The sequence below is a fragment of the Anabrus simplex genome, chromosome 6 (genome assembly GCF_040414725.1).
Source record: "Anabrus simplex isolate iqAnaSimp1 chromosome 6, ASM4041472v1, whole genome shotgun sequence".
In the NCBI taxonomy this organism is placed as follows: Eukaryota; Metazoa; Arthropoda; class Insecta; order Orthoptera; family Tettigoniidae; genus Anabrus; species Anabrus simplex.
The window spans coordinates 103,038,055-103,053,979 of NC_090270.1; positions in this window are offsets into that span (position 1 = coordinate 103,038,055).

The window sequence follows — 15,925 nt, forward strand, 5'->3', positions numbered from 1 at the left end:
CTTGAAATTTTTCCGTCAGTTGCAGGCTAAAAGCTATAATTTCGCCAAATTTCAATTTTCTAGCTCGCCTCGAAGATTGTGCCGCCATCTTAATTTGTGGGAAGGGGGATAAAAATTAGGAAATTCACGATTTTTTTTAAGCCCGCCAAGCCTATAAGTTGTCGGTTTGGATAAATTATACGAATGCGTTCTTATGCTGAGCCCAAAATTTGAAGCCCCCCAGCGTGTCCCCTCCGGGAATTATGAGAATTTTCTATTTTTTTTTTTTTTTTTTTTTTGGATGTTGTGTCATTAGCTTCTCGGGCACCAAATTCCAAAATTCTCAGATTTCTGGAAGTGCCTCGTTAATTTCACATCTATTTTCATATTTATTCCTTTATATCTATAGTGCAGATTACAACTTTCATTATGAATGAATGACTGCATGAACTGGTCAGTGAATGACCTCATGATTGAATTTTGTCCATGCATGAATGAATTAATGAATAAACACTCTTCTCACTTGGTCACGGATAGCCACCAACTGGAGGGAGAGCATTCATAAATGAGTGATTGATTGAATGAATGAAATGCATTAAATGCTCCCAGCCTGCAACCGCGAAACCCAGCAGCTAAGGGGATAAAATTCCCTAAATGGGTAATTATTATTAAAAGTTGGTAAATATGCATTATTTATCGATGTAATACTTTAATATAGTATTAAGTATGTGGTGGGAATCAAACCCCCTTACCTGTCCCCGAGACGAATCCATGAGGAAGCACTCAACCATCAGCAATTAGGTTGGCCGTGTGGACAAACTCTCCAATCAGCAGATGTCGGAACGTAGTATGAGGTTTCTAATTGATTTAGCATAATTTATGAGACTAATGCAATCAGATCGGTCCGTTGTTCGAGATAAGTAGATCGATACACGATCCCGTCCCCAGTCACTGGTGTGTTCAGTTTCACTCAAGATACCATTAACTTTCACTGACGATGTCATCGACCAATCTTATTCTACAGATTAATGTATCTTTTCATCGGATTCAACTGAAGTCTCACACACACATTCACTCTTCTCGAAATGAACAGAAACGTACTGCTTTCAGTCACAACACAGATATTGTATTCTAACATTACGACATGTTTAACAGAACACTGTATGAAAACAGCGGGCAAATGCTGGGGCTGTAGTTTCATTAAGGCCATGGCAATTTCCTTCCCATTTCTAGACCTTTCCTATCCCATTATCGCCATAAGACCTATTTGTATCGGTGCGATTTAAACCGACTCAGAGGCAGACAGGAAATCGAACAAAACATTGACATTAAAAACGCACGTTAAGATTCTATGAACACATTAAAAGAATGCACCCAGGCTCACTTACAAAATAAATAGTACCGAGCTTGATAGCTTCAGTCGCTGAAGTGCGGCCAGTATCCAGTAATCAGGAGATAGTGAGTTCGAACTCATCTGTCGGCAGCCCTTGATATGGTTTTCCGTGGTTTCCCATTTTCACAGCAGGCGAATGCTGGGGCTGTACTTTAATTAAGGCCACGGCAATTTCCTTCCCATTTCTAGGCCTTTCCTCTCCCATCGTCGCCATAAGAACTATCCGTGTCGGTGCGATATAAACCAAATAGCAAGAAAAAATGTCTAATTCTATCGAAACAAGAGTAGAGCCAAAACACACACAATGAAATGGAAATCAAAACTGATCAGAAACAGGCAGGAATTACACCAACAGATGTCCAGAACCGGGCAATATTCAGATCCAAAATTCACAAATGGCAAGCTGACCAAGAGGAAAGACCAAAGAAGACCACAACAACTTGGTCTGGAGGTAGGGAGGAAGTCCACAGTAAAAGAATGAAAGAAATATGCACATGTAAATAGTTTCTTAACATTGTAGTTGCAAATGCACTTGAAGAGAATTGGAATACTCTATGTTGACGATGTTAAAATTACCAAATTTTCCTCCTGTTTTCGAGAAAGTTCTGTAGAAAAAACTTTGAAATGCCTAGATATTTTTATAGGGTGTAACAAAAGCCAGTACTCAAAAGTTTAGGGATGTAGAACAATATTTTTATTAAATAATAATACGTCGGTAATCAATAGTTTAAATATATTTTGAAGTGGTTGAAAACATAACTATTAACATGTCAGTTCAATAGTAATATTTAACAGAAACTGTTGAAAAGTGCGACTGCTTCAGTCCTCAATCTGTAACAATGTGTTACTGTATGTCGCCCATATTCTAAAACTCCAGGCATCTGCTGTAGACAATACGATCTCTTCATCGGATTCAAATGAAGTCTCCTACACACATTCACTCTGCTCTAAATGAACAAAAACGTACTACTTTCAGTCTCATCACAGACATTGTATTCCAACATTATGAGATGTTTAAGAGAACACTGTATGTAATACTGATGGTTCTGAAGAATGTGGGACGGAGTGTCTGATTTTGTCAGTCAAGAATTCATTTTAGACCTATGGTCACTTTCCAAACAACGTTTGTTTCGGTCTCTTCTATTATCCCGTAAAATACAAATATTGAATTTTGATGCTGTTTTTATCTGTATTTAGCAGGTATTGTAAGTTCACAGAACCAGTATTTAATGACCATTATGATTTGAATAAGATTTCGTTTTACACCAGTTTCTGAGAATAAAGTGTATTATACAAATGGGTAGAGCCTCCGTGGCTCAGACGGCAGCGCGTCGGCTTCTCACCGCTGGATACCATGGTTCAAATCCCGGTCATTCCATGTGAGATTTGTGCTGGACAAAGCGGAGGCGGGACAAGTTTTTCTCCAGGTACTCCGGTTTTCCCTGTCATCTTTCATTCTAACAACACTCTTCATTCTAATTTCGTAGCATCTCTCATTCACTTCGGGAGTGGTGACCCCATCGTAATAATAGCCTATATATGATACATTTATTACATCCCTGACCCGGTCACTAACTGGAAAACGGGTTTTAGGTTTTCATTTGCATACAAATGGGTCAAATTCAGGCAGGAAGAAATGTATCGCAGCGATTTTTGTTTGGCAGCTCAGTTTAATTACCCGAAAACGTTGATGAAAAATATAGTATTTTTCGTTCAGTACCTTGTGTGACAGGTACTGTACATAACATTATCAAAATATCAGCTTGAAGAAACCAGGCTCAAAAAATCCAATTTCTAGAGGTAAGTAGAATATAGTCCGCCTCTGTGGTGTAGTGGTTAGCGTGATTAGCTGCCACCCCTGGAGGTCCGGGTTCGAATCCCGGCTCTGCCACGAAATTTGAAAAGTGGTGTGAGGGCTGAAACGGGGTCCACTCAGCCTCGGGAGGTCAACTGAGTAGAGGTGGGTTCGATTCCCACCTCAGCCATCCTGGAAGTGGTTTTCCGTGGTTCCCACTTCTCCTCCAGGCAAATGCCAGGATGGTACCTCACTTAAAGCCACGGCCGCTTCCTTCCCTCTTCCTTGCCTATCCCATGCAATCTTCTCATACCTCCACAAGGCCCCTGTTCAGCATAGCGGGTGAGGCCGCCTGGGCGAGGTACTGGTCATTCTCCCCAGTTGTATCCTCCGACCCAAAGTCTGAAACTCCGGGACACTGCCCTTGAGGCGGTAGAGGTGGGATCCCTCGCTGAGTTCGAGGGAAAAACCGACCCTGGAGGGTAAACAGATTAAGAAGAAGAAGAAGTAGAATATAGCCTTGATCATATTCCGTGAATCATTTGTAAAAGCAGTGGGTATTTAATGAAGAGCTGTCAGTGAACTGAACAGAACGCAAAACATGTGCTACGGGCCGACCGGAATGTTCAATTTTTATGAAGCATTCAAAACATATTTCCACGAATTATTGGGAAGTTATTAAAATTGTATATAGCATGGATAATGGTACTAGGGTTTGTACTACTTAAGGCTTGATCAGCAAACTCTCCAATATAATAACCAATCTCCACACAGTAAAGAGCTTTCATTGCCCAGGAATAATTTCACTTTTAGTTGTGTTGAATACTTGTTCAACGTTCATTAATTATAAGGGAATTTTCTTTGGACCCTTTTCCAATCTCCTACACGGATGAAGTGGGAAAATTTATTAGTATATTCCTTCCTGCAAGCTTAAATGATTCTCATTTTTCTGAGATGTTTTTGGACTCTACAGTGCCAGTGTTCACAGGGAATTTTTTTGCGCAGTTGTTTTAAGGGCTTAGCTCAATAAAAAGTTACTGGAACATAGTACACGCCGAAGATTTAAAATAGTACCCAACACGTGTATTAATTCGTAATGTAACTATAATTCGCCACTGCACCGGCACCAGCGAATGTGACAAATAGTAAAATGTTTTAAATTGCACGGAAATTTTGTATTGCATTGCTTACATTTAGAAGCTTATTTCTTTCTTGCCAGTATACATAAAACATGTCACTTTCTTTTTACTCACTATTATGAAAGTTACGACAAAATCTGACTGAAGAATATTACATTCCACCAGTTGCTTATATTAAATATTGTGGTTTTTACTGTTTTAATAATAGCCTAAGTAAGTATGCCTTAAAAAGCCGAATTTCGTAAAAGTATTTTATAAAACGTTATTCCTCATAGTAAGTTTTCTCACGTGAGGTGGGAGGAGTTTGTCAATGGGCAAAATGTGTGAGCATGCGTTCCGGCAGTTAAAAGTTTAGAAATTAAGCACTGTGCCATGTATACTTGTTTAAGAGCATAAATGTGTTTTAGGGAGCGGAGTTGCAACGAGCTACATTTGTTCCGACTGGCATAGGTTTAACAAGTGGCTGAAGGAAATGTAAAGTCCTTCATTTGGACTGTGAGAGTTGGTGGAGCATTGCAATAGCTCGGATATTGCGGTCGAAATATGGTGTTTAATTTCACTAATAAGGAATCGTCCTTTGTCATGTTGATGAACAGTGAATATCGAAATGGTCGGTATAGCAGCAGCCAAAGGCTGTCTGTTTAACAGTAGTGTCTGTAAAGAGGTGAGCGGGATGTAAACGAAGTATGGAACACTGGTTTCATTGGAGAACGAGTTGAATTGTACAAGCAACCTTCCACTGAATCGCTACAAGCGTAGCCATTACGGTCAGTGTAAGTACTCACTTTATTTGAAGTTTCACATGGTAAATTTTCATATTTCATCCGCCAACTAAATCATTAAATCATTAAATTAAATCTTCTATACTACAGAACCGTTTTCACATTTTCACATTATGTAATTATGTAATAATGTAACAGCGTTTCTATGTCTAGTAAATAACTTAGAAAGAGCAATTCATTTTCCGTCTAACCCTGGCCATATCACACAGCTATCCTGTTCAACACTGCAAGGGATTTCATCCAGCGGTAAAATCCCTGAGGGGTGGGGAGAGTGTAGAGATAAGTCGAGGTGCAGCGCTGACCACACTCTCTTCATCTCCCGCATTCGAGGTCAGGGATTAATGGTCTCATTCCCCAAGTCGCCCACTATCCACTAGACCAGAAGCAATATATTTTCCTACAAGGCATCATTAGCGACCTAACATCACAATTTACGAAGGATTAAGAATCTTAATATCCGTACATCCATCTATTCATCATTTCTGTATCTACCTATCTATCTATTTATCTATCCATCCAACCATGTCTATTCATCTAATCATATTCATTTGCTTCATTGGCTTACATTTTACGGCGAGTTACTTATGCAGATATGTAGTACTTAATAATTAGGGTTATCCAAGTGTTAATAATTGCTAGTGTTAGATTAAACTTATGGTGTGATGTCATGAAACAGGATATAATACTGGAAATACAAACAAAGACAAAGACACCTCCGTACAGGCCATGAAGGCTCTTGGAGAAGTGGAAGGTAAAGGCTTTCACCATTGTTAACCGTGGCACGTGATGGGGTAGAGTGGTTAGCTGTACGCCCGGCCGCCTTTGCCCCAGGACTTAACCTGGTACTCAGTTTTGGTGTAGGCTGAGTGAACCTCAGGGCCATATGCACCTCCGGAAGTGGAAATCTCGGGTATTTGAACCCACGTCCTTCCGGGCGAACCGAGCATACCTTTACCGCCTCGGCCAGGCAGCCCCTAATACTGGAAATAAATGATGTAAATTTTCTTCCAGCTGCATGATACCAAGCGACGATAAATATTATAAAAGAATTATAAAATATAAGTACGTCAGAATTTTAGTAGGGATTTGTTAAAGAAACCATTCGTCCGCGGAGATAGAATTTGCTGTTAATTAGGATTTACAAAATCATTTCAAATCATTAAATTATTTAAACTCAGTAGAAACCGTATTTGTGAAATAACTTAAAGCCAAGTGAATAACTTGAAGGTGTATTCTGGAAATCTTAGTTTATTTTGCTGGGAAAGTTCAATTATTAACGTAACGCTTAAGGGGACATATCCGAATGTAATGGATTTTACTGCCGCAAAGTATTGTGAGCATTGTTGTTGTTGTTCGATTATTTGGTTGTGATTGATTGAGCATTAAAAGTGCTGCGTTTTGCAAAGTGGAAACCTTGGTCATCAACCAATGTAACTTAATTGTGTTTAGCCTTCAGCTTAGAAACTTGGATGGTCATGGGGTCATCAACCTCAATGACTTAGATTAAGGCCATATGCCATTATAGCGTCATTTTCCTTGCGGTAATCAACCAAAATGACTTTAAAGTAAATTAGAAGGTTAGATGTCGGTCCGTGACATGGTCGCAGGTCACATCGATTCAATTAACGGTCCGTGCCGTACAACCACTGCGTGGCACACACCGATTGGACTGCCTTAATTATACCAAGAGTCCAGAGTTCGTGTTACGAGGGCTGGGCAATCACGAATCATTATGATGGTACAAGTAGTCTCACATGGAAGCGGAATTTAAGGATTTCCAGACTTTCTTTCCTTCATTCTTAAATTGTGACAATGGTTTCTAGTAAGGATGCCCATCAGGCAGTTAAGTCAAAGCTTATCAAACCAGTATACCTCCCCTCTGCGCTGTAATTATTGTTGCATTGATTGGACAAGATGAGTTCAAATTATAATGATTTCTAAAATTTTCTCGTTAATTATTTAAATAAAACACGCATTTTCTAGAGTTGATCTTTCATTCATGTAGCTAGATTAGATATACTGAAACCCGCATTACCTCAGTGAGTGACGAAGAACCCGTAACGACCTAAGAGACAGATCTCATGCTAATTGCTACTTGCTTTACGTCACACCGACACAGATAGGTCTTATGGCGACGATGGGACGGGGAAGGACTAGAAGTGGGAAGGAAGCGGCCGTGGCCTTAATTAAGGTACAGCCCCAGTATTTGCCTGGTGTGAAAATGGGAAACCGCGGAAAACGATCTTCAGGGCTGCCGACAGTGGGGTTCGAACCTACTATCTCACGAATACTGGATACTGGCCACACTTAAGCGACTGTCATGCTAACTGCTGATAGGTAAGGAAGGTAGGTATCCTTTATGGACCACCAAAGGTTCAATATGTTTCTGGTGTGGCAATGGTGAACCAGCGAAAATCATAACTATAATGACTGAAAGAAAGAATCAACGAACACTAAAACCAATAACATGCAGCTTAACTTCACCCCAATCAAGTTCAAGAACTAGCAATTTGTATGCCTTGAATGTTCATAAAAATCAGTCTTGTTACGGAATGTCCAGAGAATCTGTTCCTTTAGCAATATAGGCGACACGTCAAAAAACCAATTTTTGCTAGCGGGAACACAATGGAGCACCTCATTTCTGCTAAGTGGCGAGATGAAAGACCGTATTAAGTGGAGATAAAGTAGCTGAAGACAGTTGAATTTGAATGGTAAGAATCGTTCGCATGGTCTTTTATTTTAGTTTCTCTCTTCGCTTAACAAAGGACCCCGCTCCTTTGTCTTCAAGTTGAATGTACAGACGGTAAGCTTGCAAACAAAGGGAGGTAGTATTTAAGTAAGACTATATTTTAATAACAGTACGGAAGGGGCTAGTAGATTATATTTCTCGTTCGTATAAGGTGATACATCTTCTTCCTGGAGTAATAGCTTTAATTTTTATTTCATGTATCATAATTACTTGATTACGTTTTGGAGCAGTCGTTTAAAGTGAGTCGCTCATGACGCTTTGCTGGAACAAGTTGCGGCAAAATTTATCTACAGAATATCCAAACAAGCCAATGCTGAAGCAAGAAATGAAGAAATCTTTCACATTAACGTGACTTTTGAAGTCATTATAATACCCGTGGGTATCGCACTTTCAATCTCCGGGATTGGAAGCACATTATTCCCCCTTTCTAGGTGAGGATACAGTGGCATATCATTCGCTTCGAGATGTTCATTACACACCCTTTTCTATTGCCACTAATATTTTCTTGCAAGGACTATCACTACTCCAAGATCTGGTACGTACCTGCGTCTGTGTATGTGGTGTCCTTTGTGTACGTAGTCATGTGGTATAGGTACTGCAATTTAAACTACTACTACATTTTTTATTCCTCCCCTGAAGGGGAAGGCGGGCCCCCCTAGACGCTTACGTCTTCCCTCAGGCCAGGAGATTTGTATCAGTGAAGGAGATGTGCGGAGGTGAGAGGGTTGGTGGCCGTGACCTACACTAGGAGCTGTCCTGTCATTCGCCTTAGTGCAGGAGAATGAAAAACCACAGAAAACTATTCTCAGGACAGCCGACGGTGGGAATCAGCCCCTCTCCCGAACACAGAGGCGTAGAGCCATGGTAGAGCCGTGGCTACCCTTCATCTGCTCGGTTGGCTGGTCAGAGTGCAGAGCTGTCGGAGCACGGCCGCAACCATCCCAATCCTGTCACTTTCCTATCCTTGCGTCAATGAAAACCTTCGATGAGTTAGTGCGACTTTAAACCACTAGCGATATATGTATTAAAATCCTCAGCCTATTTCCTGTCATGCGGCCGCGTCAGGAACGAAATGAATGAAGCCCCATCCAGCGGTAAGGATAGGAATCGTGCCGGCTGCCGAAGCCTGTCGCACTCCTCTGGGACAATGATTAACGACTGACAGATGAAATGATACTGGAGAGTGTTACTGGAATAAAAGATGACAGAGAGTGTAGGGATACACGGAGAAAAACCTGCCCCGCCTCCGCTTTGTCCAACACGAATCGCACATGGAGTGACCGGGATTTGAACCACGGAACCCAGCGGTGAGAGGCTAGCGCGCTGCCGTATGACTCACGGAGGCTCCATATTTATTTATTACGCTGATCACTGGTCACCACGCAGGGCTTGTCTATTATTTGAGTTGATAGGGTGGAAACGTCTTCGTGATTATAAATAAGAAATATCATCCTTTGGATCATGAGATAATAGGTTAGAGTCATTCAATAAATGCATTACTCAGTAATTACTGCAATGATTATACATGGAATTAAGGAATACATGACAGAAGGTAGTGTTTAGGGGCTACTTCACACAGAAATCCTCCCTTAAGCTTGAAAATACGCAAGTTTAAGGTAATTTCTTCTTGGCTGTTGTTGAGCGCATCCTTAACCGATGTAAACAGCACGTTACGGTTGATGTTAAATTTGTTCTTTAGGAGAACCAAGTCTTAAAGGGGAAATGTGCTGTAAAATATGGAGCTCCATTAGTGGTTGGCCTGAGGCTGGCCAACTCGTGTTGCTACACGTCAGCTGCCAATCCAGTCTGAAGTAATGAAGAAAGACTAACACGAAAGGTATAAACTACACTCTCGTAAATACGCTCGACGTCAGTCATGATCAAATGAAGCCAATTTGTGGGGGCTGCACGTGCGTCAACAGTTGGTATAGTTAGTTACAATTGGCCTTACGTCGCACCGATACAGATGCTGTAGGTCTTAATGGCGACAATGGTGTAGGAAAGAGTTAGGAGTGGGAAGGAAGCTACCGTGGCCTTAATTAAGGTACAACCCCAGCATTTGCCTGGTGTGAAACTGGGAAACAAGGAAAAACCATCTTCAGGGCTGCCGACAGTGGGGTTCGAACCCACTATCTCCCGAATGAAAGCTCACAGCTGCGCACCGCTAACCGCATGACCAATTCGCTCGGTACACTTGGTATAAGTATTCTGTTTTATAATGTAAATATTCTGTGCTATTCTCCAAAGATACTTTAAATATTGGGTCGTATCGAGTGTATTCCGTCTGGTGCCAATTCTTGATGTATACAGTACTTTTACATCTGTCTCCTGACACAGGCCAGAATAAAATGTATCCTTCGTCGTCGTATACTGTATCTGGCTTAAGTGATGTCCGTGTTCCATCCGCGAGCATGCATCCAACATCCAAATAAAAGGATGGATGATAAATATTCTTCTCTCAACATGGTTACTATCCAGTGGTACGCGGAAAATCTGTCTAAATGACCGGAATGGGGCACTATGGAGCAGACTGTGCACGGTTTTTACAGATACACGGACCTCAAATTTCCCTAAAGATGTCATCTCGTAATTGTTGAGCTGGCGAAGTTTGGCTCCTATGTGCTGTTACGCTGATATACCGAGCATGACGTGGCGTTGCCACCCTCGACCTACCTTCCCTCGGTCTGTCAGTCAAATCGTTGGCCTCATGGTACATTTTCCACGAGTTACATACTGCACTTTCAGTAACCGCAACGATGCGTGGTATTGCTGCTTTTGTATGCCCACCCTGACAGAAAGCTACAATTCTACCTCGGTTAAACTCGTAAAAACGCATTGCACAGGAAACATAAACACTAGCTGAAGCCAAGTTCGTACTGCACTGTATACACTACTACCATGTCCTCACCTCAAATGGCATAGTTCTTCCGAGGCTTGAGAGAGGCCGTAGGCAGTGACATCTGCTGTATTGTAAACAAGAAATGGAATTACTTCTATGTATACTGTGCTCTTTACCACTTAAAACACGACCACACATGCCCTATCACATCAAGTGCCTAATCCCACAATGATCCAACCGCTTTTTGAAGTGTATGGAAATATATGACAATCATTCAATATTCTGGAGACAGTATTCAAACTTTCCTTTTTCCACTGAATGGTAGTGGTCAATCTTTTTCAGGCTCAGGCTAATTCATTGTTTTCAATTTCGGATTCTACAAATCAAAGTAAGAGATTTTTAGTAGAATTCTCGTAGGCTAAATTAAAATTAGGACTTTTAGTAATAGATTTGTGGAGCCTCCGTGGCTCACGTGGCAGCACATCGGCCTCTCACCTCTGGGTTCCGTGGTTCAAATCCCGGTCACTCCATGCGAGATTTGTGCTGTACAAAGCGGAGGCGGGACAGGTTTTTCTCTGGGTACTCCGGTTTTTCCTGTCATCTTTCATTCCATCAGCACTCTCCAATATCATTTCATTCCATCTTTCATTCATTAATCATTGCCGCAGAGGAGTGCGACAGGCTTCGGCAGCCGGCACAATTCCCATCCTCGCCGCTAGATTCCATTCCTGACCCGGTCGAATGACTGGAAACAGGCTGTGGATTTTCATTTTCGGTTGATTTGTAGTCTCATGGGCAACTTTTCAGACTTTTCAGCCATGAAATCGGACGTTCCTAATATAAATTATGGGGTTAAAAAAAAGAGGCCTGATGCAAAATTTCAGTTCTTTAAACCATACCAGGCCGATGTTCTATCACTACCCGCTGCAGTTATTTACACTATGACTAGAGCGAAACACACAAATGTGCTTATTTCATGCCCGAAAAGGCGAACTGATATTCAACGAAAGTGATAAGTTGTATACATTAAGCTTTTAGATCTTTAGTACGTGAGATCCGTGAAGAACTGCACAGTGAATTTTCCAGTGAAAGGTACAGAAAAATCGACATTTTGGAATTAAGAAGGGCAAGATGAAAGTAGTTGAATAGTCGTACAAAAAATAATAAGTGTGTGATATCGTATGTCCCTAGCATTTAACTTCTATCAAAATTTTAATTATCATCAAAATATAGTTCACCTTCAACATATATACAAACCCTGTGGATATCCTTAAAAAACGCCAAGTATACTGCAACAAACTTATTGCAATGCCATGGGCTCATTCTGTTTTGAACAACGGTACTTGACCCGACAATACATTTTGAAAAGTTAATGATGTTTCATCTAAATATCATAAAGGACTCAGTAGTAATACTTCACTACCATTTAAATTAGTAGAAAAAATACTATCGGTTATTTCAGTTTTTTAAGTACGAAAAGATGTTTCAAGAGCCCTGTGGTCACTTAGTTTTTATAAGCTGAAATATGAGAATATATATTCGCACGTTGGTAACTAAAAGTCCGACTTCTATCCCGAACGGTCAGTGTTGAGGCCTTAGGTCCAGAGGGTTTCGAGGTCGATTTCCGCTGGGAACGGGGAATCACGTCCGATTAATTGTTCTGGCTCCGGGACTGTGTGTATGTATTTTTCCCAACACTTGCCTCTTCGTATTTATACACACACCATACTACCAACCATCACAGCAACACGCAATAGGTAATTCGCACGTAGGGTTGGCGTCGGGAAGGGCATCTAGCCGTAAAACAGGGCTGAATCCACATATGTATGACACAGTTCACGCCCGCAATCCCACATGGATGGGAAAAGCGGAGGGAGAAGGAATGAAAAGTCGATACTTGGATTTCCTGGATATGTTTCATTCCTTCCATATCGGGTACAGTTGAAAAATCGTGCTGGTGGAAGTCTTTTACAGCAACGTCTGCAAATTTGAATCTGTATGTAGTGTTAAACTCAATATTAGACTTGAGAATCACCCTGTAGTTACAAAAGTGACGGAATGTCCCACATCATGCTGTGCGCGTCTACCGCCCTACTCACACCTCCAGAGATTTGTATGGGTCCCCATCAATTCCTCCCACGTTGAGGGAGGGCGAGGGGTGGGTGTCATATAAGTGACACGGTAGCTGTACGCATTGCAAGCCTCGGGCACTCGGGCTGGATTAATCACCCTGTGAGCTCCAATAGCTGCAGAGCCATGAGGGAGATTCATAAAGATGAAATCTCGCACGTCTGCTCACAAAAGACGCGGAGAAGCTCTGGATCACGTTCTTCCCTTTATATTGGTCACCCTCTCCCCCATTCCTCCAGCATCCTCCTCCCAACATTCACTCACGATCTCACTCTAACCCCCAGCGCTAGAGACACACAATTTTATTAACTTCTGCCGCAATGTGTTCGGGAAGGAAAAATCTTCTACTTATCTTCCGCCTTTACGATCATCTGAAGTTTATACAGTTCCATTATGTTCAGTACGTGAAGCGAAGAAACATAGCAGTAATTTAACAAAGCACAATTTTAATTTCACTTGAATTCTACATGGTATTACTCTAAAGATTCTCAAGATTAGAATGAATGTTTCAAAAGCTATAGAATAGAATAGAATAGAATAGAATAGAATAGAATAGAATAGAATAGAATAGAATAGAATTTTGTATTATCTAGATAGAAGCATATATCGTCCGCCCATGTGCTTCAGCAGTGGTACTACTCAAAATATCAAGTTCTAAGTACAAAATTCCCCTTAGTAATGAAATGCCAGTCCGCCTCTGTGGTGTAGTGGTTAGCGTGATTAGCTGCCACCCCCCGAGGCCCGGGTTCGATTCCCGGGTCTGCCACGAAATTTGAAAAGTGGTACGAGGGCTGGAACGGGGTCCACTCAGCCTCGGGAGGTCAACTGAGTAGAGGTGGGTTCGATTCCCACCTCAGCCATCCTCGAAGTGGTTTTCCGTGGTTTCCCACTTCTCCTCCAGGCGAATGCCGGGATGGTACCTAACTTAAGGCCACGGCCGCTTCCTTCCCTCTTCCTTGTCTATCCCTTCAAGTCTTCCCATCCCTCCACAAGGCCCCTGTTCAGCATAGCAGGTGAGGCCGCCTGGGCGAGGTACTGGTCATACTCCCCAGTTGTATCCCCCGACCAAGAGTCTGAAGCTCCAGGACACTGCCCTTGAGGCGGTAGAGGTGGGATCCCTCGCTAAGTCCGAGGGAAAAACCGAACCTGGAAGGTAAACAGATGATGATGATGATGATGATGAATGAAATGCCAAGAATCATACGATTAATATATGGGAACAGAGCAAGCTGTATTAAATTGCTTGATAGGAGTTCGGTTGTTACTTAAAAATTAGACCTAGATGTTCTGAGGTGTGTTCACTATGAATCTGTTATAAATTATGTAGGATTATCTTGGCAGTTTGCGTCTTACAACAAGGAAACACATTTACGGACGATACAAGTGTCCGAAACAACTCATATTTCGTATTTTTTGAGTTGTGCCCACAAGCGATATGAGATAAAAGATAAAGGTGATTGTTGTTTTAAAGGGCAGGACCCTGAAATAATCAATTCATCACCATATCAGACATAGTACCACGGTTGTAGTTAGTGTAAGTATTTATAATTCATTACTCAATGGGCGAGTATGAACTGTCACGGGGATGGCGCTCCTCTTATGCCCGATTCATTGATTTGATTTTTAAATTCAACAGGGCTGTTATATCGAAGCAGTCAATCTCAAACGTACGTGGGAAGAAGAGTTCAAAACATTCGAATAAACATGATAATACTACTACTACTACTACTAATAATAATAATATATTTCGTGTGGCTATTTCTAGCTCGGTGCAGGCCTTGTAAGGCAGACCCTCCGATGAGGGCGGGCGGCATCTGCCATGTGTAGGTAACTGCGTGTTATTGTGGTGGAGGATAGTGTTATGTATGGTGTGTGAGTTGCAGGGATGTTGGTGACAGCACAAGAACCCTGTCCCCCAGCTAAGGGAATTAATCGTTTAAGGTAAAAATCTCCGGCCCTGCCGGGAATCGAACCCGGGATGCTATGAACCAAAGGCCAGCACGCTAACCATTTACCCATGGAGCCGAATAGAATAATGTTATTTGCTTTACGTCCCCTAACCACTATTTTGCGTTTTTCGGAGACGCCGAGCTCACGGAATTTAGTACTGCAGGAGTTCATTTACGTGCCAGTAAACTAGTGACAAGATGAGCACCTTCAAATACCACTGCACTGAGCCAGGATCGAATCTGTCAAATTGGGGTCAGAAGGCTAGCATCTCAACCGTCTAAGCCCTTCAACCCGGCATTCGAGTAAACAAACATGAAAGGGGGCTGTGGTGAAAGGCGAGAAATAAACGAATCTATCGGCATCGGAAATTAAAAAAATCACCGAGAACAGAAGGAGATAAGAGTTGGCGAAAGGAGATCGAGCAGGAAAATGATAGAAAAGGTTTGGGTAACGAAGCATTATTCAACCATCAATTTATTTGGTCCATGGGATTTTCAGATAGGTCTAAACATTTAGACGACCTTTGGTGATGCTTGAAGTTGTCGCCTATCGATTTGGAATTCGAAGTAACAACACGTCAGAATGCTAACTTTTGTGACTTTTTTTTTTTTTTGCTAGGGGCTTTACGTCGCACCGACACAGATAGGTCTTATGGCGACGATGGGATAGGAAAGGCCTAGGAGTTGGATGGAAGCGGCCGTCGCCTTAATTAAGGTACGGCCCCAGCATTTGCCTGGAGTGAAAATGGGAAACCACGGAAAACCATTTCCAGGGCTGCCGATAGTGGGATTCGAACCTACTATCTCCCGGATGCAAGCTCACAGCCGCGCGCCTCTACGCTGACGGCCAACTCGCCCGGTTTTTGTGACTTTATAAATAGTTAATGGTCTCCACACAGTTAAGAAAATTGAAACATGAATGAGTATTCCACCGGTTACTAAACTTGCATGCATTTGCTATTTTATAGTGATAGCTGGGCATACTGATATTATAGTATACTTAGGTTGAAGGTGAATGTCGTGAATGCCTACAATTTATTGGGTTGATGGTTATGAGATAAAATCTTCTACTGGCCATAACCAGAAGAGTAACTGCAGGGACGTTCTTGAAGAGAAAACTAGGCTGTTCATCCAGCGGAAATCACAAGAAAAGTCGAAAGCCACCCAGTC